This window comes from Schistocerca nitens, chromosome 7 (assembly GCF_023898315.1).
Source record: "Schistocerca nitens isolate TAMUIC-IGC-003100 chromosome 7, iqSchNite1.1, whole genome shotgun sequence".
In the NCBI taxonomy this organism is placed as follows: Eukaryota; Metazoa; Arthropoda; class Insecta; order Orthoptera; family Acrididae; genus Schistocerca; species Schistocerca nitens.
Genome location: NC_064620.1, coordinates 405,186,347 through 405,209,155, shown reverse-complemented (window position 1 = coordinate 405,209,155; position 22,809 = coordinate 405,186,347). Strand labels below are relative to the sequence as shown.

Genomic DNA, 22,809 nt, shown 5'->3' with positions numbered 1-22,809 from the left:
ACCAAGGCAGAAGCGACCCTCATCGCTGAAGACGACACGTCTCCATTCGTCCCTCCATTCACGCCTGTCGCGACACCACTGGAGGCGGGCTGCACGATGTTGGGGCGTGAGCGGAAGACGGCCTAACGGTGTGCGGGACCGTAGCCCAGCTTCATGGAGACGGTTGCGAATGGTCCTCGCCGATACCCCAGGAGCAACAGTGTCCCTAATTTGCTGGGAAATGGCGGTGTGGTCCCCTACGGCACTGCGTAGGATCCTACGGTCTTGGCGTGCATCCGTGCGTCGCTGCGGTCCGGTCCCAGGTCGACGGGCACGTGCACCTTCCGCCGACCACTGGCGACAACATCGATGTACTGTGGACACCTCACGCCCCACGTGTTGAGCAATTCGGCGGTACGTCCACCCGGCCTCCCGCATGCCCACTATACGCCCTCGCTCAAAGTCCGTCAACTGCACATACGGTTCACGTCCACGCTGTCGCGGCATGCTACCAGTGCTAAAGACTGCGATGGAGCTCCGTATGCCACGGCAAACTGGCTGACACTGACGGCGGCGATGTACAAATGCTGCGCAGCTAGCGCCATTCGACGGCCAACACCGCGGTTCCTGGTGTGTCCGCTGTGCCGTGCGTGTGATCATTGCTTGTACAGCCCTCTCGCAGTGTCCGGAGCAAGTATGGTGGGTCTGACACACCGGTGTCAATGTGTTCTTTTTTCCATTTCCAGGAGTGTAGTATGACGTATCCAAGAACTGTTTTCTGGATTTCTTAGCCGGCCGGTGTGTCCGTGCGGTTCTAGGCGCTTCAGTTTGGAACCGCGTTACCGCAACGGTCGCAGGTTCGAATCCTGCCTCGGGCATGGATGTGTGTGATGTCCTTAGGTTAGTTAGGTTTAAGTAGTTCTAAGTTCTTGGGGACTGATGACCACAGATGTTAAGTCCCATAGTGCTCAGAGCCATTTGAACCATTTTTTTTTAATTTCTTTTCAGAATATTTTTCAATTGACTACAACTGGTTTAGCAAACTACGAAATAAACTGAAGTTGTTGAAAAATATTGAAAGAAAAATTCGTTTGACAATTTTCTGAAAGAGCATCGTTTTCGTCGTTGAGTGCAGGAATTATTTACTGCATGTTGTGAATTGGCAAGAGGGCCAACCCACTAATGTAAGAGGAAGTCGAAAGGCACGCGTTTAAGCTCACGCAGGCTGGCGTGAGGTCTGGAACAGGACAAGGAAGTTAGACTAGAAAAAAAGGATGTAGCTGGTGGAATACTTAACTTCTGAAGTAGTCTGTACATTCTTTACGATATCAATAGCAACTGATAATGGCGTCTTGCTAGGTCGTAGCAAATGACGTAGCTGAAGGCTATGCTAACTATCGTCTCGGCAAATGAGAGCGTATTTTGTCAGTGAACCATCGCTAGCAAAGTCGGCTGTACAACTGGGGCGAGTGCTAGGAAATCTCTAGACCTGCCGTGTGGCGGCGCTCGGTCTGCAATCACTAATAGTGGCGACACGCGGGTCCGACGTATACTAACGGCCAGCGGCCGATTTAAAGGCTACCATCTAGCAAGTGTGGTGTCTGGCGGTGACACCACACTGCACTTATGCAGTTTCGGTGTTGGGACCATTCTGAAGTTGTACTGCAATAGACTTTGCTTCAGCACATGTCAGACTTTAAAATGCTCTAGCATGTATACACGTCATCGTCAAAAACAGGCATTTTCACTGTAGAAATGCACTAACACCAGATGAGTGCGAAGCTTTTTACGTCGTGAAATTATGTAAATTGTGACCAATGTTAACATAATTCACGTAAATCGTTAGAAATCGATGTTCTCAAGAGCAACTCGTCTGGTGTTACTTTTGTAGCCACTACGTAGCTCCATTCTATTAATGATAGACTCGTTCGTATTCTTAATGTTAAACTTTATTGTGAAGCAATGAGCCAGACATAACATAGAACATTTAAGACAAAAACAAACACCGAGCGAGGTGGCGCAGTGGTTAGCACACTGGACTCGCATTCGGGAGGACGACGGTTCAATCCCGTCTCCGGCCATCCTGATTTAGGTTTTCCGTGATTTCCCTAAATCGTTTCAGGCAAATGCCGGGATGGTTCCTTTGAAAGGGCACGGCCGATTTCCTTCCCAATCCTTCCCTAACCCGAGCTTGCGCTCCGTCTCTAATGACCTCGTTGTCGACGGGACGTTAAACACTAACCACCACCACCACCACAAAAACAAACACAAAGCAAAGAGTAAATGATTATGTGCACGCTAGAGTCTTTGCCGCTGCCCCTGTACTGTGCACACGCAACTATTCGTCTGCGTGCTCCCACACTTCATTTCTACAGTGAAAATGCCTGTTTTAGACGATGACATGTATACATGTCGGAGGATTTTAAAGTCTGACATTTGCTGAAACAAAGTCTTTTGCAATACCACTTGAAAATGGCCCACAGGCCGAAATTGCAAAAGTGAAATAAATAATTTTTGCAGTGCACGGCGAAAATGAAGTCCTTTAAAAAATTATACGTGATTCTGAACCCCGACCATGAGCAGTTAATCATTGGGCAATGTTCCGTGAAAAATAAAACTGTCGATAAATTCAAAACCTAACGTAATAAAGCAATACTGGTTTCATATTCGACATCAGCATGGAAGACTGCAATATAAATAATGATGATGTCACATTTCTACTGCTCGTCTATCACTGTGTTATCATTCACTGACTTTCTGAAGATCTTTAAAAATACGTATTTGACGGACAACTGAGGAGAGCTCTACAATAATGATTGCTCTAAGCTCAGTTAATTGTTGAAAAGCGACGAGTTCGGCACGTTCGAGCGTCTTCACTCGCAGTTGCGCTGGCGTAGTGGACCAGCGGCGCGCAAAGTGTTGTTGAGACCAGCTCCGAGGGCGCTGAGTCTTGTTTTCATTCATCCGGCTGTGACGCGAGATGATAGGGCGGCCTGACCTTGCTCGCCCGTTACTGCTCTCACAGTGACGGGAGACTGTCCTCCGCTGTTCAGTAGGCGCCCTCTTTTGCTCACAGCGTTCTTGACGGCGATTCTCTACGGTCGACAGTATGCTGAAGGTCGTGTGTCTCCACAGTAAAATGGCGCAGTAGCTACAACAATGGACACGTATTCGAAAGGTCAGTGGTCGGAGTCTGACATGGAAATCATTTTTTAAGCTTGTTATGATTGCGGTCAGTTAGTTCAAGCCAATATCCGTATGCTACGCCTGACCTCTCCCCTGTCCCTACATCTACGTGGATACGCTGCAAATCACATGTAAGTGCCTGCCAGAGGGTTCATCGAACCACCTTCACAATAATTCTCTATTATTCCAATGTCGTACAGCGCGAGGAAGAAACGACCACCTATATCTTTCCGTGCGAGCTATGATTTGCCATATTCTATTATGACGATCGGTTCTCCCTATGTAGGTCAGGGTCAACAAAGTATTTTCGCATTCGGAGGAGAAAATTGGTGATCCAAATTTCGTGCGAAAATTCTACAGCAACGAAAAAAACCTTTATTTTACTGATGTCCACCCCAAATCCTGTATCATTTCTGTGACACTCTCTCCCCTATTTCGCGATGAAACGCGCTGCCCTTGTTTGAACTTTCTCGATGTACTCCGTTAATAGTACCTGGAAAGGATCCCATACCGCGCTGCAGTATTCTAAAAGAGGACCGACAAGCGTAGTGTAGGCAGTCTCCTTAGTAGATCTGTTACATTGTCTAAGTGTCTTGCCAATAAAACACAGTCTTTGGTTAGTCTTTCCCACAACATTTTCTATGTATTCCTTCTAATTTAAGTCCTTCGTAATTGTAATTCCTACGCATTTAGTTGAACTCACGGCTTTAGATTTCACTGATTTATCGTGTAACCGAAGTTTAACGGATTCGTTTTAGCACTCATGTGGATGACCTGACCTGATACTTTCCATTACTTAGGATCAATTGCCAATTTTTGCACCATACAGGTATCTTTTGTAATTCTTTTTGCAATTTGTTTTGATCTTCTGATGACTTTATTAGTCGAAAACCACAGCATCATCTGAAAACAACGTAAGACGGCTGCTCAGATGTCTCTTTTAGGAACAGCAAAGGGCCTGTAACACCACCTTGGGGAACGCCAGAAATCACTTCTGTTTTACTCGAAGATTTTCCGTCAGTTACTACGAACTGTGACCTCTCTGACAGGAAATCACAAAACCAGTGACATAACTAAGGCGATATTCCATAAGCAAGCAATTTCAGTACTAGCCGCTTGTGTTGTACCGTCTCAAAAACCTTCAGGAAATCCAGAAATAAGGAATCGATATGAAATCCCTTGTCGGTAGCACTCAACACTTCATGTGAACTCTAATGACCTCGTTGTCGACGGGACGTTAACCACTGACTGACCACTTCATGTGAATAAAGAGCTGGTTGTGTTTCACAGGAACGATGTTTTCTAAACCCATGCTGACTGTGTGTCAACAGACCGTTTTCTTCGAGGTAATTCGTAATGTTCGAATACAATGTATGTTCCAGAAACCTGCTGCATACCGACGTTAACTATATGGGACTGTAATTTACTGGATTACTCCTACCACCTTTCTTGAATATTGGTGTGACCTGTGCAACTTTCCAGTGTTTGCGTACGCACGGTTGTATATTATTGGTAAGTATGGAGCTATTGTATCAGCATATTCCGAAAGGAACCCAACTGGTACACAATCTGGATCGGAATACTTGCTTTTGTTAAGTGATTTAAGTTGCTTCACTACTCCGAGAATATCTACTTCTACGTGTAGTATCCTGCCCACCCGTCTAATATAGGGTGCCAAGGAAGCTGTTTTCCCGGATCGCTAGACAATAATTCAAGCAAATCAAATTAATGGAGTATATTACAGCGAGTTAAATTGACCATACTTAATTTTGCGTCTTCACGAAAGTGTGTCGCAAGCAAACGGCGACAAGCAAATCATCAACGTCATTCAGTATATACAATTTGAATGCAAGCAAAATAAACAGTTCATAAGTCACTGCTGTGGCTTTTGTATGACGGCTTGTCTTGTACTGCCAACAGATAGGCGAAGCTGCACTTATATTCTCTTGGCCTAGATGCCGCTCCAGTCGTGGTGTCGTCCTAGTCAGCGTACTACTGGCTGTCGTCGTCTCACAGCCCCCTCTGGTCTTCCGTTCTTCATCGTTGTGCCGGCGCTTGCCGTTACACCGGACCACTACATAACTCATGTCGGCAGGTGTTCTTGGTTCGAATTGTGGAGTATTTATTTCGTTTTCTTTGGTGAAGAAATTTTGAGAGTCTGTGTTTAGTAACTCTGCTTCGGCAACACTGTCGTCTATAGTTTTTCCATTGCTGTCGCGCAGAAAAGGCATTGATTGTGTCTTGCCGCTAGCATACTTCACATACGACCAGAACGTCCTTGGATTTTCGGCCAGGTTCCCAGATGGAGTTTCGTTGTGGATACTGTTATAAGCATTTCGCCAAATTTTGAGCCTCTGTAGAGCATCGCCAATCTTGGAAATTTTGCGTCGGTTTAAACTTGGTACTTTTTTTTTTATCAGTGTTCTGTCCCGTTTTGTGTACCAAGGAGGGATATCTGAATGCTTCGTTAACAAGATTACGCCTGAAACACCGCTGTTCCTGTATACTAGGAGCATTCAATACGTAATGAAACACATTTTTTTTCTCGGACACTTTTGGCTGACAAAATGCGGAGTTTGTTGTGGAGCATAGTGGAATATTTCCGCTTCAGTTCCCATAAAAATGTTCAAATGTGTGTGAAATCTTATGGGACTTAACTGCTAAGGTCATCAGTCCCTAAGCTTACACACTACTTAACCCAAATTCTCCTAAGGACAAACACACACACACCCATGCCCGAGGGAGGACTCGAACCTCCGCCGAGACCGGCCGCACAGTCCATGACTGCAGCACCTAAGACCGCTCGGCTAATCCCACGCGGCTCAGTTCCTATAGTTTCTTTAAGTTCCGACACATTTTGGCGCAATACGTAGCCTTCAGAATTGCTTAACGGAGGCGCGTTCCAAGCAGAGAGCTGAAACTGAGTTTCCTCAGCGGAAAACCAGAGCATCGCAGATATTCATAGGCTCTTGCAGAACGTCTATGGAAACCTGACAGTGAACAGAAGCACGGCGATTCGTTGGGCGAGGTGTCAATCATCATCGCAACAAGGTTGTGCAAACCTGTCCGATCTCTCACTTTCCGGTCGGCCCCATACAGCTGTGTTACATATGCAGTGTTTGAACTAATTCGAGGTGATCGACGGATCACAGTCAAACACCTCAGTTCCTCCAGATTGGAAACAAAGTACACGTACGAAGAAAGGGGACGCAAGAAACAGACTAGCTTAGGCAGTGAGGCCATATTTCGGTAAAATAAGAATGCTGGTAAGAAACAGAGGCCTCAATTTGAGAAAGAAATTTCTGTGACCGTACGTCTGGAACAGAGTACGGCATGGAAGCGAATCATTGGTCGAGATCCAATGACTGTTAGCACAATATGGAATCGGTGGGTTCAGGAGGGTAATACGGAACGCCGTGCTGGATCCCAACGGCCTCGTATCACTAGCAGGCGAGATGACAGGCATCTTATCCGCATAGCTGTAACGGATCGTGCAGCCATGTCTCGATCCCTGAGTCAACAGATGGGGACGTTTGCAAGACAACAACCATCTGCACGAACAGTTCGACGACGTTTGCAGCAGCATGGACTATCAGCTCGGAGACCATGGCTGCGGTTACCCTTGACGCTGAATCACAGACAGGAGCGCCTGCGATGGTGTACTCAACGACGAACCTGGGTGCACGAAGAGCAAAATGTCATTCTTTCGGATGAATCCAGGTTCCGTTTACAGCATCATGATGGTCACAGCCTTGTTTGGCGACATCGCATTGAACGCACATTGGAAGCGTGTATTCGTCATCACTATACTGGCGTATCACCCGGCGTGATGGTATGGGGTGCCATTGGTTACACGTCTTGGTCACCTCTTGTTCGCGTTGACGGCACTTTGAACAGTGGACGTTACATTTCAGATGTCTCACGACCCGTGGCTCTACCCGTCATTCTATTCCTGCGAAACCCTACATTTCAGGTTCAAATGGTTCAAATGGCTCTGAGCACTATGGGACTCAACTGCTGAGGTCATTAGTCCCCTAGAACTTAGAACTAGTTAAACCTAACTAACCTAAGGACATCACAAACATCCATGCCCGAGGCAGGATTCGAACCTGCGACCGTAGCGGTCTTGCGGTTCCAGACTGTAGCGCCTTTAACCGCACGGCCACTTCGGCCGGCTCCCTACATTTCAGAAGGATAATGCACGACAGCATGTTGCAGGTCCTGTACGGGCCTTTCTGGATACAGAAAATGTTCGACTGCTGCCCTGGCCAGCACATTCTCCAGATCTCTCATCAATTGAAAACGTCTGGTCAATGGTGGCCGAGCAACTGGCTCGTCACAATACGCCAGTCACTACTCTTGATGAACTGTGGTATCGTGTTGAAGCTGTATGGGCAGCTGTATCTGTACACGCCATCCAAACTCTGTTTGACTCAATGCCCAGGCGTATCAAGGCCGTTGTTACGGCCAGAGGTGGTTGTTCTGGGTACTGATTTCTCTGGATCTATGCACCTAAATTGCGTGAAAATGTAATCAGATGTCAGTTCTAGTATAATATATTTGTCCAATGAATACCCGTTTATCATCTGCATTTCTTCTTGGTGTAGCAATTTTAATGGCCAGTAGTGTGTTTTAAACAGACATTGTTTCAGTATTTTTCACGAATACCTAAGAGAATGGCTCAATAGATCAGTCACAAACTAATGACTGAGGACGAATCAGTTGTGCAGCGTTAAACGCAAATCATGACGCCTGGAAATTAGCATAATCAGTTTTATCAGCCACTGCACCAGATAACAACATACACAACGCACGCCCTTGCATTCTTCAGTTGGGCCGGCGCTTTCGCACTGCTGAGATGCATTCAGGTGCATTTCCCACTGCTAATCTGAAACATACCTGTCCTGTACTGATAAGTCAGAGATAAATCTAATACAGATTTCTCTGTACCATCGTATTGTGACCACTGTTACGGAGTTCTCGTTTCGTCTCGCCGCTTTCGCTCGTCGTTTTAACAAAAGAAAAGATAAGTGTGAGCTGAGAGTAGTGAGATATGTTCAATTGGAGACAAGGATGCAGATGTCGCTAATCAAAGACAGCAACTCAGTTTATGTAAGTTCAACGAGACATCTATACTGTTAAATACGAGTGTTATCGTGATTGAAATACAGTTTTGTGGAACTTCATGGACGACGGAGGATGCGTGATAGCATGATTTCCTTAAGTCTTCGACACGCCGTCAGTACTTTAAATATGACTAGAGATCGTTATGCAGTGGTGCTCTTCCACCCACTTAGGTGTGATAATTTTACTAGCTTGTGCGTATTGTAATTAACCACGCCTGTGTAGGACGAGCTTCAAACTTTAACAATGACTAATTTTGGGACTGATCTGTGACAAGGGAAAAAACCGCTGAAAAATGTTACGATCCGAAGAGAGAATTCTGCCACATACTCGACGGAGAACAGGAAAGAGATCGTTCGTCTTTTCAACCAGAAATGTGGTCACTTAACAACAAGCAACTGCCGTATGTCTTCGCATAACACTGCTTCCTTCAGATTTAGTGTCGTCCTTCGTCAAGATTACATTTGGAATTGTTGGGCGCATTTCCTCGGCGCAAACTAAGCACGTGGTTATCAGCACAACTTTGCCGAGGTCGTTGCTTGTTTACGGGCTACGACATCATAGCAGTCCACTTGTGTTATCGGTATTACTACATGTTCAAAATGACCTTGGAGTGCGTAGTCTTACAAAATATATTAAGGGCAGGGAGTAGTTCGCAGCTAAGTTTCTTTACTGCGCTGCAAAATAATACAGCAATTATATGGAGTATATCCATACTTTGTCCATTTAGTACAGACCAAACGCTCTAACCTACTTGAGTATTAGCTACCGCCAATAACAGCAAGTCGTTGAAAGCAGCGATACTAATGTCGCGAGTTTTCATGTCGTATAGCAATATGCAGATATCAACCAGCCTGCTCGCAAGATTCTTCACGTTTACGTGATTTTATATTACGGGCTTTTTCACTGCTGCGAACATATTTCCCGAGAAACAAAGTTAACCGAGGTAGCAAACCGAATAAACCATAATTACACTATTACGCTATAACGAGGCGGAGCCCAAGGTTCGGTTATATCTAAATATTCAGGAAATGTCCCTGAACAACCTCCGAAATTTTGTCGTTGGAGCTCCGGTTCGCCTCGTACAAATATACGGGCTTTTCATTTAGAAAAATAAGTCGATGTAAAACAACATCTTCCGTAATTTTAAGAAAGGAGAAGTAATGCAGTTAACGAAGTAAGGAATGGAAGTAAATATAATTGGTTGTCTCTGTCCGGTAATTTCACAGTTGAATTAGTTACAGAATTCTCTACTCGTCTTGCTTAAGAGCTACAAGCGGACTAAAGACAGAGGATTACGAATTCAGTTAGGCATACACTTTGAATTAGAAAAGAACTAGCGAGCGCGCGCTCACACACACACACACACACACACACACACACACACACACACAGGCTGCGTGAATTCGCCGCTGTCAGGTCTGTAATGGCGAACACATTGGTTATTTGCATGTCAGGAGGATATGGAAAGTCTGTGACGTGATACCGCCTTGAAATAGAATGATAACGGGAAAAATGAAGCAGTTACTGGCGACATCCTTGCCCTATTTGACGTCTCGTCCACGTCCAATACAAGAATCGAAAAGGACATTGCCTAATGACTAGCGGACTTGCCTTGCTGAACTGACAGGGTATATTGCACTAGGGCGCTGATAGTCGTTCGAATTTTATTCAGCGTGTGGCGTCTTCAGGAATAATACGCGTTTGAGGAACAGCTTGGATGCTGTTAAATTACAGAAAAAGTGCACAGCAAAAGATTTGTGGACGGGTAATTTCTCACATCGGACTTCCTATAGGGAATAAACTGAACCCCATTGACTTGTGGTGGTTTGCTGACTGTTTGCACATTTGTTTAGCCTTTTGATCGTAATATTATAGTCAGCAATGGTATTTGACAGATCACACTTTGGATGAGTGCTAGTAAAATAAGGAAAAAACCGAAAATGTGGGCGTGAGTAGGCGGGTATCTTATCGTGGGCCCGGCTTGGCACAGGCGCAACTTCGTAAGCAGTGCACTTCCTAGCGATAACGCAGTGACTGACGTAACATTGCTTGCTTTGTAAGAATGAATCGTCTTCCAGAAGTGTATATAGATTTAGCAGAGATTATATCTGACTCAGAAATTTTGAAGTCCGTAGACGTCTAAAACATTTTATTCTAGGATGTAGGCATCTGCGTCTGTTTGTTTCTACACTATTTATTGAGCAACTGCAGACAGCATTTGCAATTGGGATTATGATTGGTTTTCACCAAAATTATGTTTAGGTTTAGGATATATACTTACCATCCATATTAATTACCTCATACTTTCAACAGAAAGGTTTTCTGTTTATCAGAAGCCTGCTGAAAACAACAGTCGTTATGTCTCCCACCGCCCCCCCCCCCCTCACACACACACATTTAACGAATATTTATGTGAACGAAACCGGTGCATCAGCTCATCACAGCCGGCCGCGGGGGCCGAGCGGTTCTAGGCGCTTCAGTCCGGGACCGCGGGACTGCTACGGTCGCAAGTTCGAATCCTGCCTCGAGCATGGATGTGTGTGATGTCCTTAGGTTAGTTAGGTTTAAGTAGTTCTAAGTTCTAGGGGACTGATGACCTCAGATGTTAAGTCCCATAGTGCTAAGGGCCATTTGAACCATCAAATCATCATATGCTTCGAGATCGCTCTTCTTCCATTAATAGAGTCGAAACTATCTGAGGCTTTCACCATATTCGGTTCACGGGCTGGGTTTTTCTATCGCGTTTGCTGGTTTCAAGACTGAGAGATGCTGTACTCACGGAAACAAACACTACAGTTGAGACGGTGTAAGATGATCCCTTACATCTCGCAGTGCTCCTGCCAGCTTTCCACTGCTGAAACAATAACCGTCTACATAGCTGTCACAACACTGAGGCGTTGTCATAGAGACGTTTACAAGATCGCGTTGCGTTATTGGTTGACGTAGGCCCGCGAAGCTGCCGCGGCTCAATCCACTGTAACCGTCAGGGATCAGCTTCTGCCGACTCAACTACACATTGAGGTGTCGGAAGTCATGGAATACCTCCTTTTGCCCGGCGTACTGCTGCAGCTCGACGTGGCATGGACCTAACAAGTCGTTGAAAGTCCCCTGCAGAAACATTGAGCCATGCTGTCTCTTTAGCCGCCCATAAATGCGAAAGTGTTGCCGGTGCAGTAGCTTGCGCACGAACTAGCCGCTCAGTTATCTCCCATAAATTTTCGGTGGCAATCATGTCGCTGTATCTGAGTGGCCAAATCTTTCGTTCTAATTGTCCAGAATGTTCAAACAGCTGTGACCAAGTGACACGGCGCGTTGTCGGGACTCAGCTGACCAGGTCACGATTTTCCAGCCGTCTGAGGTCAAACCGATTGGTCACGAGCTCAGGAGAGACGCTGCAGGTGATGTGCTATTACCAAAGGCACTCGCGTCGGTCGTCTGCTGCCATAGTCCATCAATGGCAAATTTTGCCGCTCTGTCCTAACGGAGACGTTCTTCGCACGTCCGACATTGATTTCTGTGGTTATTTCACGCAGTTTGTTTGTGTGCTAGCACTGACAGCTCTACGTAAACGCCGCTGCTCTCGGTCGTTAAGTGAGCGACCGTCGGCCACTGCGTTGCCCGTGATGAGAGGTATTCTCGGCACACTCCTGACGCTGTGTATCTCGGAATACTGGATTCTCTAAAGATTTCCGATGTGCGAAGAGGAATTTCCCATGCGTCTAGCCCCATCTACCACCGCGCCTTCAAAATCTGTTAATTCCCGTAGTGCGGCCATAATCACGTCGGAAATAATTTCGCATTAATCACATGAATGCAAATGACAGCTCCGCCAATACACGGCCCTTTTATACCATGTGTACCAATAGTATTGCTATCTGTATATGGACATAACGCTATCCCATGACTTTTGTCACCTCGGTGTGTCAGTCGGAACGTAGTAGTGCAGGAATAATGTACATTACTGCAGTGGGGTAGCACTGGGGAAGCGGGGATCTACGTTGATTTCGCCACTATCTTTTAATTCAAAGCATACGCATTCCACTGAAATTGAAACAACAGGAAAGATAGAAAATACCTAAATTTTACTTATTGTGCGTATATGCTGTAGTGGGAAGAATACATTGTTAAATTTTTAGGTGGTTTATGAGTATAGTGTGTACTGTATTTAGTGCACAGAACTGCCACCTCTGGCAACAACTAGCACTCAAACCTGACTGGGCATCAAGTCGAACTGAGCTTCGATAACAGATGCTGGTACGTCTTTCCATACTGCTTCAACTCTATGCTAGAGAGTGGTGGCGTAGCAGTGTCTCTGCTACCCATGCTTGATCTTTTTAGTGGGTGAGAGGTCTGGAAAACATTCTGGACGTGACAAAAGTGTAACATCCTCTGTATCAAGACAGGTCAGGACAGTATAAGTGACGTACAGTCTTGCATTATTTTGCTGAAAGATAACGTCACGGATACTTCGAAGACAGGGCACAGTAACATGCCTAAACGCACCGGAAACGTAACGCCTGCTGTCCGATGTTGAAACGCCCCCTTAGAAAAATTAATGAATTACTGTGCTGATATACCTCTTACGTTATTTGATTTTCAAACAGCTGAGCAGAATTCAACGTACTCAGACATTTCTCTCTTTACTTATTCTTATCATCACTAAACTGACATACAATATTTTTTTAGCGCAACGCAATATATATATATATATATATATATATATATATATATATATATATATATATGACATCCAGTCTTAAAAATTTCCTTTTTCTGACGGATCCATATCGTCCTCTCTCAAAATTCTCCCATCTCTCTCCCCACATCCACCACTGCTGGGGGCTCACCTCCAACTGCGCAACGCTACGCGCTGTTCACATACAATTGCCCAACACTACAATAGCAAATATCCCAACAATGCCAACCAGCCACAGACTGCACACAGCACAGTCAGTGATTTTCATAGAGAGCGCTACGTGACGTTACCAACATAAAAATCTAAACAGCCTACTTACAATGTACGCGATCCAGAGGTGATCGTGTTATGTGTCCAATGGCACTCAGTTTCATCAATCTAGGTGCTGGGCTCGTATGACGTTGACTGACGTTGACTGGTGCAGTCTGGCAACGTTCATTTTCCTTGGAGCCTCCACACAATCGTGGTACTGTCAGAACAGGGACTTGTCTGGAAACAGAATGTCGTGCTATTCCTATATCCAGCGTTACTCTTCGTCGCACCACTGCCGACGCGCGTTACTCTGATGCCATGTCAAACGAAGGCGCACCAATGGTCGTGGTGCCTGACAGTCTGTTATGCTCCAGATGTCACCGTACTGCCCGTGTGTGTACCTGTCTTGCTGGAAAGACGCCATCTTACTGCTTCAAGGTTCTCGGTGTGACTGTACGATCCTGAACCGCCAAACGAACATCGTGCGTCAGCCCACTCGGACGCTAGTCGCGGCGGGCCGCTCACATCCTGCATGGCGTTGAATATTTATCTTCTGAACCTATCGATTTCATATTCGCGTGCCGCGCGGGATTAGCCGAGCGGTCTACGGCGCTGCAGTCATGGACTGTGCGGCCGGTCCCGGCGGAGGTGCGAGTCCTCCCTCGGGCATGGGTGTGTGTGTTTGTCCTTAGGGTAATGTAGGTTAAGTAGTGTGTAAGCTTAGGGACTGATGACCTTAGCAGCTAAGTCCCAAAAGATTTCAGACACATTAGAACATTTTTGAACATATTCGCGTAACAATCGTGGGATCCAGATCAAAGCGAGCAGCGGTATCGTAGAAATACACTCTCCAGCCACAGTAATGTGACCATGCATCAAGAGCCTGAATAACCACGTTTGCCGGTGTGGACCGCTGCAAGACGTGCAGTGATGTTCTGGAAGGCACCGGCAGGTAAGTTTAGCAGTGTCGACCTAGTGCCGTGGCGAGTTGCACTGTGTTTGTCGGTTGAGCATCCGTGACGAGAACAGCACGATCGAGGTGTCCCTCACATTCCCGATCGGGTTTAAATCCGGGACTACGGTAAACTCATCCTGATGGTCTTCGAACAACGCACGCACATTGCGCGCTGTATAAAACGTTACATTGTCCTACTGGTTATGCTATCGTGCTGAAGAAAAAAACTGCATGTAGGGACGTATGCATACTTGTGTTAATCCATTGTTCCGTACAGAATGGCTAGATCACCCAGGGAATGCCAAGGAAACGTTCCCTAGCCCATAACGCTCACTACTCCTGCCTGGACCCTTCCGACGATTGTTCCAGTATGTTTGCCTTCAGGCGTTATCACGCCCTACACGCCAACATCCATCTGTCCGATAGATCATAAAACGTGACTGGTCTAAAAAGGCCACCTGTCGCCATTCAGTGGACGACTGGTTGCGGTATTGCCGTGAAAATTCCAGCCTTCACAGCAGTCGGCATGGGTGCATGAACGAGGCGACTGCTGCGGAGGCCCATATGCAGCAACGTTAGCTGAACAGTCGTTGAGGATACACTGTTGATTGCCTCTTGGTTCATCTGGATGGTCAGTTGGTCAACAGTCGCACGTCTGTTTGCCCGTACACATCTCCCAGCCGTCGTTCACCCGTGTCATCTATAGCCCGTGGTGCTCGGCAGTTGCCTCGGCGCCGTTTTTGGATAGCGCCATTGTGCCATGCACGGTATAGTCTAACCACGGGGGCACTCGAACTGTTTTCGGACTTAGCCGTTTCGGAAATCGTTTCACCCTTAGCCCGTGATCATGTCCTTTTGGGTATCACATAAATCGCTCCGTTTCCACATTACGACACTGACGGCACTGTTTTCAGCGCCCCCTTGACATGCTTTGTATACCTTCTACTGCCAGTGCTGCCACCTGCCGTCTGTGAGTGATTATTGCACTTTCACGTCGAATATTGGCGGTGTCCCATTAATGTGATTGGACCGTCTATGAAGTACAGTGCCGCATGGCCACTACCTGGCTTCCGATGCGTGTTGGTAGACGTTTCTTCTTCTTACACGAGGCCGAACAAATGGTCTTTACACAAACCATCACAATATAAATAAATAAATAAATCTCGTGTGACTAGGGCTTCCCGTCGGCTACACTGTTCGCCTGGTGCAAGTCTTTTGATTTGACGCCACTTCGGAGACTTGTGTGTCGATGAGATGATGATGATTAGGACAACACAACACCCAGTCCCTGAGCGGAGAAAATCTCCGACCCAGCCGGGAATCGAACCCGGGCCCTTACGATTGACATTCTGTCGCGCTGACCACTCAGATACGGGGGGCGAACACCATCACAATGAAATGCGATTTATGAATGTGAAACCCACTGCGTAATATTTCCTTACATACAGAATGTAGAAGACGTTACTCCTGATTACTTTGTGCACTTGCGCTAATGCGATTTATGAATGTGAAACCCACTGCGTAATATTTCCTTACATACAGAATGTAGAAGACGTTACTCCTGATTACTTTGTGCACTTGCGCTGAAATGCTAATCATTGTCATGTCAGTTTGACATACGTTATACGTCGCCTTCATGCTGCTGCAGTATTAATGGACAGTGTAGTTTCGTAGTGATACCAGGTGGAACAGAGCATTTTCCAGTCGAACCTCTCTTCAGAAATTCTTGCGGAGAAAGGCCTGTCCTACCTACACAGCAGGGGTAGTGGTGCCAGGGAAGACATGGGACTCGAAATTGGGAGGACCTCCTCCATTCCTCGTCCGGTCATTCAGATTTATGTGGTTTCACCTAAATAGCTTAAGGTAAATGCGAGGATGGTTCCTTTTAAAACGACAAGGCTAACATCCAATCTCAGTCTGAGGGTGTGCTCAGTCTTTTATGTCCTCGTCATCGATGTGACCTTAAACTCTAATCTTCCCTCTTTTTTATCTGTTTAAACTCAAATGCCGCTTACGAAGTCAATACTCCTATTGTTGATCCATTGCACCAATAGGGGGCATTATTTCGCACAATCAAATCATTTGTAATGCCGTTAACATCTTTATCCGGAGAATATGCGGGATTAACTGTTTAAATTCATCGCTTTAAGCAGGAAACGCGAGAAAATGTTGCTCATTATCAAGGAGAACATGTACCTCGTAGTTGTGCTTAGCGTAATAGTCTATGTGGTACAGAGTGGTTGTAGTTAAACCTTCGCTACCTGACCAAGCGTTGACGGAAATCTATTTACCGTATTGGTACCCAATTTAATAGGAGTGATATTCAGACTGTGCGCTGCAGCATTCGCTGTGTTAGTAGTATTAGCGTCATGAAGTATCGTTAGGCGCCGGTACAGGTACGGTGACGTAGCGTTGAATAACGGGCATGACTGACTGTGCATTAGAGTTGCAGTCAATCAACATGGCTCTGGACGAGGTGAGCAGATCTTTACTCGTAAAGCTGTTTTATCAAAAATACTACTTAGTACTGCTCCTCTTCACGAGGACCGACTCAAAAGGAATACGAAGAGGTCATCTATTCGCACCGGGGTCGAAGAACGTGATTCGGAAGTTATAATTGGGAATTTCTCCTGGGAGAGGTCACCAGATTCTGGCTGTGGAGTTACCTGAAGGACAGAGTTTATCAGCGGGACGCTAACACATTTTGGAGGCTGAAATGAGCATAGCGAGGGAGGTGGCCAACATCCCACCTGAGAAGTTTCGGGCAACATTAGTGCGATTCCAGGCTGTTGTGGATGCAGGTGATCGTCTCTGTGAGCAACGCTTCTAACCTGTAACGTAAACATGGTACGCAATTATTGACAAGCTTTACCCTCTCATGTGGAAATTAAAATGTGTTTCTTTCAATAGTTTACTCGTTATTTCTCTTCCGCATGTCCTTCCAAATGTTTGCACAAAGTTTCATTGTCCTACAATCATTCGTTTCTCATAGGTGCCCTCTCAAGCAGCAAAAGTTTAATTATAACCACTCTCTATATTTTTTGTATTTGGGGCAGTAGTATCAGCCTCATAGGGAGAAAAAGAAACGTATGAGTAGCTTCAGTGTTTCGATGTTCGAAAAAAAGCGTTCACTTCAAAACTTGCAACGATAAATATTTACACCCGCAAGCCGATGACATTCATGTTTTAAAAATAATTAGGTATGTGGTGTTGTCAGAACTCGAACAGGTCACATGGAATGCTGTAGTTCCCTTGACGGCAACAGTAGAGCACCTGCCCAAACCAGTTTAGTATGAGCGAACACCGGCCGGGGAGCCGCCCGCTTGCTTTGTGACATTTGGGATATTGTTTTATGGCTACCGCCAGTTGTTTCCAGGGATCATAGAAGCCGCTCAAGCGGCGAGGAATTGCACGAGCTCCTTACCACTTATTTGTTTACCTCAGAGCCTGTGGTTAGGTGTGTCACCACAGTGTTTCCATTACAGAAGAAAATTTGTACTTCCGCGACGGAGTATGCACTGGAATGAACCTCTGTTGGACGATAATGGTGCTGAACAGGGAACAGAATGTGGCCCTTTGGCAATATCTGGCTACACTCTGCTGTTAGAACTAAGCGAACACCCAAAAGCGAATCTTCCAAGCCGTCATTCCTTCCTCCCACATTTCAAACGTGACGGAGATAGCCTCTACTCTGCAAACGCCACAGAAGATCTCGGCTGTATAGAAGTCGTTCACAGGAATATCTACAGTAAAACTGCAGGAAATCGTCTGGTAAATGCCTAGATAGTTACTTTGTAATGGTCACGAACAGTTTCCTTCATGATCCTCCTGAAGCCTAATTTAGCGTAACATCTAAAGGGGCCTTCATGGCCTGTTCAGGAGGAATTTAGTTTTTAAAGAGTTTAAAAAATAGGAGAGAGAGAGAGAGAGAGAGAGAGAGAGAGAGAGAGAGAGGCGGATTTAAACATAGATGTCATATTTCGAGGCACATACGGATGGCTATTTTGATAGAACTATGCCAGTTACATAAGCTGCGACATCGTCGCGAAAAAAACAGTGACCCGTATATGTAATAAGTTTCCTTTAATTTACATGACCAGAGACTTAAACTAAAGGAAACTTATGTCAGTTACAGTTTAAGGTCTTAGTTTGAATACCGATCCGGCGCCCATTTCGTCAGAGATTAACCTATTGAGTCCCAACAAAACGGAAAAATATTAAATTTTTTTCACAAAATTAACCTTTATTATCATAGCAAGCAAGCAAACAAGAAATTGGCAAAAAGCAAGCAGCAATTAAGGAAGCCATTTCACTTTGAAATATAATTACAAAATTTTTCACGAAATTAACCTTATTACGTAAGCAACGAATAAAAGAAGAAATTGAATAAGTTGTTTTAAGGAGGTGGTTTCACTTTGAAACCACTGTGGGTCATATACTTTACAACCACCCATCATTTCAAGCGATATATTCGAAAGTGATTTCGCTTTTCTGCCTAGACACAACCCTACATCTCGGAACTCCCATCAATTCATAATGCCAGAAACAAATCATAGTCTTTAATAACGAAGAGAAGAGTGCCTAAAATTTAATAAATGTGTATGAAAAGTGCATACTGCTCAAATGCTTTCATTTTGTATCCACTCAAATTTTTAAGAACTTTATCATATACTTTCGCTGTCATTGATTTCCTGAATATGTTCACTAAAAGAAAGTCACAAATTCCAACTATCACGTAGCACAATGTGCACGCCGGCTGTTGTTTTCAACACTATAAATGACAGCTACAATGCACTACGTTCGTGGAAGTATCTCGATGTAGCACTAGATGTCTCTGTCTTGCAGTAGCGTCGATAATTTCATGAGGAAGGCATCTACATCTACATCTACATTTATACTCCGCAAGCCACCCAACGGTGTGTGGCGGAGGGCACTTTACGTGCCACTGTCATTACCTCCCTTTCCTGTCCCAGTCGCGTATGGTTCGCGGGAAGAACGACTGTTTGAAAGCCTCCGTGCGCGCTCTCTAATTTTACATTCGTGATCTCCTCGGGAGGTATAAGTAGGGGGAAGCAATATATTCGATACCTCATCCAGAAACGCACCCTCTCGAAACCTGGCGAGCAAGCTACACCGCGATGCAGAGCGCCTCTCTTGCAGAGTCTGCCACTTGAGTTTATTAAACATCTCCGTAACGCTATCACGGTTACCAAATAACCCTGTGACGAAAGGCGCCGCTCTTCTTTGGATCTTCTCTATCTCCTCCGTCAACCCGATCTGGTACGGATCCCACACTGATGAGCAATATTCAAGTATAGGTCGAACGAGTGTTTTGTAAGCCACCTCCTTTGTTGATGGACTACATTTTCTAAGCACTCTCCCAATGAATCTCAACCTGGTACCCGCCTTACCAACAATTAATTTTATATGATCATTCCACTTCAAATCGTTCCGCACGCATACTCCCAGATATTTTACAGAAGTAACTGCTACCAGTGTTTGTTCCGCTATCATATAATCATACAATAAAGGATCCATCATTCTATGTATTCGCAATACATTACATTTGTCTATGTTAAGGGACAGTTGCCACTCCCTGCACCAAGTGCCTATCCGCTGCAGATCTTCCTGCATTTCGCTACAATTTTCTAATGCTGCAACTTCTCTGTATACTACAGCATCATCCGCGAAAAGCCGCATGGAATTTCCGACACTATCTACTAGGTCATTTATATATATTGTGAAAAGCAATGGTCCCATAACACTCCCCTGTGGCACGCCAGAGGTTACTTTAACGTCTGTAGATGTCTCTCCATTGATAACAACATGCTGTGTTCTGTTTGCTAAAAACTCTTCAATCCAGCCACACAGCTGGTCTGATATTCCGTAGGCTCTTACTTTGTTTATCAGGCGACAGTGCGGAACTGTATCGAACGCCTTCCGGAAGTCAAGAAAAATAGCATCTACCTGGGAGCCGGTATCTAATATTTTCTGGGTCTCGTGAACAAATAAAGCGAGTTGGGTCTCACACGATCGCTGTTTACGGAATCCATGTTGATTCCTACATAGTAGATTCTGGGTTTCCAAAAACGACATGATACTCGAGCAAAAAACATGTTCTAAAATTCTACAACAGATCGACGTCAGAGATATAGGCCTATAGTTTTGCGCATCTGCTCGACGACCCTTCTTGAAGACTGGGACTACCTGTGCTCTTTTCCAATCATTTGGAACCTTCCGTTCCTCTAGAGACTTGCGGTACACGGCTGTTAGAAGGGGGGCAAGTTCTTTCGCGTACTCTGTGTAGAATCGAATTGGTATCCCGTCAGGTCCAGTGGACTTTCCTCTGTTGAGTGATTCCAGTTGCTTTTCTATTCCTTGGACACTTATTTCGATGTCAGCCATTTTTTCGTTTGTGCGAGGATTTAGAGAAGGAACTGCAGTGCGGTCTTCCTCTGTGAAACAGCTTTGGAAAAAGGTGTTTAGTATTTCAGCTTTACGCGTGTCATCCTTTGTTTCAATGCCATCATCATCCCGGAGTGTCTGGATATGCTGTTTCGAGCCACTTACTGATTTAACGTAAGACCAGAACTTCCTAGGATTTTCTGTCAAGTCGGTACATAGAATTTTACTTTCGAATTCACTGAACGCTTCACGCATAGCCCTCCTTACGCTAACTTTGACATCGTTTAGCTTCTGTTTGTCTGAGAGGTTTTGGCTGCGTTTAAACTTTGAGTGAAGCTCTCTTTGCTTTCGCAGTAGTTTCCTAACTTTGTTGTTGTAACACGGTGGATTTTTCCCGTCCCTCACAGTTTTACTCGGCACGTACCTGCCTAAAACGCATTTTACCATTGCCTTGAACTTTTTCCATAAACACCCAACATTGTCAGTGTCGGAACAGAAATTTTTGTTTTGATCTGTTAGGTAGTCTGAAATCTGCCTTCTATTACTCTTGCTAAACAGATAAACCTTCCTCCCTTTTTTTATATTCCTATTAACTTCCATATTCAGGGATGCTGCAACGGCCTTATGATCACTGATTCCCTGTTCTGCGCTTACAGAGTCGAAAAGTTCGGGTCTGTTTGTTATCAGTAGGTCCAAGATGTTATCTCCACGAGTCGGTTCTCTGTTTAATTGCTCGAGGTAATTTTCGGATAGTGCACTCAGTATAATGTCACTCGATGCTCTGTCCCTACCACCCGTCCTAAACATCTGAGTGTCCCAGTCTATATCTGGTAAATTGAAATCTCCACCTAAGACTATAACATGCTGAGAAAATTTATGTGAAATGTATTCCAAATTTTTTCTCAGTTGTTCTGCCACTAATGCTGCTGAGTCGGGAGGTCGGTAAAAGGATACAATTATTAACCTAGCTCGGTTGTTGAGTATAACCTCCACCCATAATAATTCACAGGAACTATCCACTTCTACTTCACTACAGGACAAACTACTACTAACAGCGACGAACACTCCACCACCGGTTGCATGCAATCTATCCTTTCTAAACACCGTCTGTACCTTTGTAAAAATTTCGGCAGAATTTATCTCTGGATTCGGCCAGCTTTCTGTACCTATAACGATTTCAGCTTCGGTGCTTTCTATCAGCGCTTGAAGTTCCGGTACTTTACCAACGCAGCTTCGACAGTTTACAATTACAATACCGACTGCTGCTTGGTCCCCGCATGTCCTGACTTTGCCCCGCACCCGTTGAGGCTGTTGCCCTTTCTGTACTTGCCCAAGGCCATCTAACCTAAAAAAACCGCCCAGCCCACGCCACACAACCCCCGTGTATCCGCTTGTTGCGTGTAGTGGACTCCTGACCTATCCAGCGGAGCCCGAAACCCCACCACCCTATGGCGCAAGTCGAGGAATCTGCAGTTAACATGGCACAGGTACTTCAAAACAAAATTAATGAAATGGTGGTTTCAGGCAGAAACCACTGGTACTCAGAGGTTTAATCTAGACCACATTTATGGTGTGGATCGTACTGCCGAGTCATCGTGATCACCAGCAACAGCCAATGCACATCCACTGCTCGATGGATGTATCCTCCAGACTTTTCCTTGCATTACGATTTTCACTTATACGCCTCTGTTGCCCATTGATGTTCTGACATCCACCAACCTTCCACTGTGAAGGCATCTAGGTCCGTTCCTGTCTCACTGAATGCAGCATAGATCTCCCTTCATTCGTCTAAAATATGTGCATCTGTCTATATGTGCCGCCCACCTCAGTTTTCATTGTGCTTAGAAGTGGTGCTACAGAAGAATTTCGAGACTGTATGGATAGAACGAATAACTAATGAGCAGGTACTGAATCAACTGGGAAAAACAAAATTTATGGCACAATCTGCGTAAAAGAAAGGTTCAGTTGATAAGACACATCCAGAGGTACCAAGGAATCCTAAATTGAGTAATGCAGGGCGAAGAGCAAAAAGTGTAGAGGGTGACCAAGGGATGAATACAGTAATCAGGTTCAGATTGGTGTAAGTTGCAGTATTTATGCGTATATGAAGAGGTTTGCGCGGAATAGACTAGCATAGGGAGAAGCCTCAGAGCAATGTTCGGACTGAAGACAGGAGCAGCAGCACAACAACAACAAAATTAAGTCTTCT

At 45.3% G+C, this 22,809-nt stretch overlaps 1 protein-coding gene across 5 annotated transcripts in view; it reads left to right on the top strand.

Annotated features, from left to right (window-relative positions):
* Positions 1-22,809, top strand: part of LOC126194977 (ATP-binding cassette sub-family G member 1-like) — an 803,933-nt gene that overhangs the window by 585,032 nt on the left and 196,092 nt on the right. The window lies entirely within an intron of this gene.